Source organism: Triticum aestivum, unplaced genomic scaffold, assembly GCF_018294505.1.
Source record: "Triticum aestivum cultivar Chinese Spring unplaced genomic scaffold, IWGSC CS RefSeq v2.1 scaffold96418, whole genome shotgun sequence".
NCBI lineage: Eukaryota > Viridiplantae > Streptophyta > Magnoliopsida > Poales > Poaceae > Triticum > Triticum aestivum.
Window position 1 is genome coordinate 1 of NW_025280299.1, and position 1,220 is coordinate 1,220.

At 49.7% G+C, this 1,220-nt stretch overlaps 2 non-coding genes across 2 annotated transcripts; both read left to right on the forward strand.

Moving 5' to 3' along the window:
• Positions 1–234: 234 nt before the first annotated feature.
• Positions 235–353, forward strand: LOC123178487 (5S ribosomal RNA). Its single transcript, XR_006489615.1, has one exon. It is a non-coding gene; the product is annotated as a 5S ribosomal RNA (ribosomal RNA).
• Positions 354–720: 367 nt separating this feature from the next.
• On the forward strand, positions 721–839 carry LOC123178488 (5S ribosomal RNA). The gene has a single exon (XR_006489616.1). It is a non-coding gene; the product is annotated as a 5S ribosomal RNA (ribosomal RNA).
• Positions 840–1,220: the final 381 nt, after the last annotated feature.

Consider the following 1,220-nt stretch of genomic DNA (forward strand, 5'->3'; position numbering starts at 1 on the left):
TTTGTGGCGCGAAGAGCGCGTTCTGAAAGGGGTGGAAAAAACTCGTGTTGCTGCGGTATGGAGGGAGGGGTGGAAACCGTGGAAAACTCGTCTCCGTGATTGAGCGGGAGAGTAAGTAGTATAGGACATTATCCATTGTTAGGGAACGGTTGTAATGGTAGTGAGAATGTAGAATCGTCTTTGGAGCGGACCTGGGAGTGGCAAGCATAAGGGACGAAGACGGGGAAACATGTCGGATGCGATCATACCAGCACTAAAGCACCGGATCCCATCAGAACTCCGAAGTTAAGCGTGCTTGGGCGAGAGTAGTACTAGGATGGGTGACCTCCTGGGAAGTCCTCGTGTTGCATTCCTTTTATAATTATTTTTTGCGCCTTGTGAGAAACATGTCGCACGTGCGCGATATATATTAATCCCGTTATATTATGTTTGACGTTTGCGATATGTTTAAGCTCGATGCCCATTGCTCGCGCGTCTTGGGGCGGCTTTGTGGCGCGAAGAGCGCGTTCTGAAAGGGGTGGAAAAAACTCGTGTTGCTGCGGTATGGAGGGAGGGGTGGAAACCGTGGAAAACTCGTCTCCGTGATTGAGCGGGAGAGTAAGTAGTATAGGACATTATCCATTGTTAGGGAACGGTTGTAATGGTAGTGAGAATGTAGAATCGTCTTTGGAGCGGACCTGGGAGTGGCAAGCATAAGGGACGAAGACGGGGAAACATGTCGGATGCGATCATACCAGCACTAAAGCACCCGATCCCATCAGAACTCCGAAGTTAAGCGTGCTTGGGCGAGAGTAGTACTAGGATGGGTGACCTCCTGGGAAGTCCTCGTGTTGCATTCCTTTTATAATTATTTTTTGCGCCTTGTGAGAAACATGTCGCACGTGCGCGATATATATTAATCCCGTTATATTATGTTTGACGTTTGCGATATGTTTAAGCTCGATGCTCATTGCTCGCGCGTCTTGGGGCGGCTTTGTGGCGCGAAGAGCGCGTTCTGAAAGGGGTGGAAAAAACTCGTGTTGCTGCGGTATGGAGGGAGGGGTGGAAACCGTGGAAAACTCGTCTCCGTGATTGAGCGGGAGAGTAAGTAGTATAGGACATTATCCATTGTTAGGGAACGGTTGTAATGGTAGTGAGAATGTAGAATCGTCTTTGGAGCGGACCTGGGAGTGGCAAGCATAAGGGACGAAGACGGGGAAAGCTGTCGGATGCGATCATAC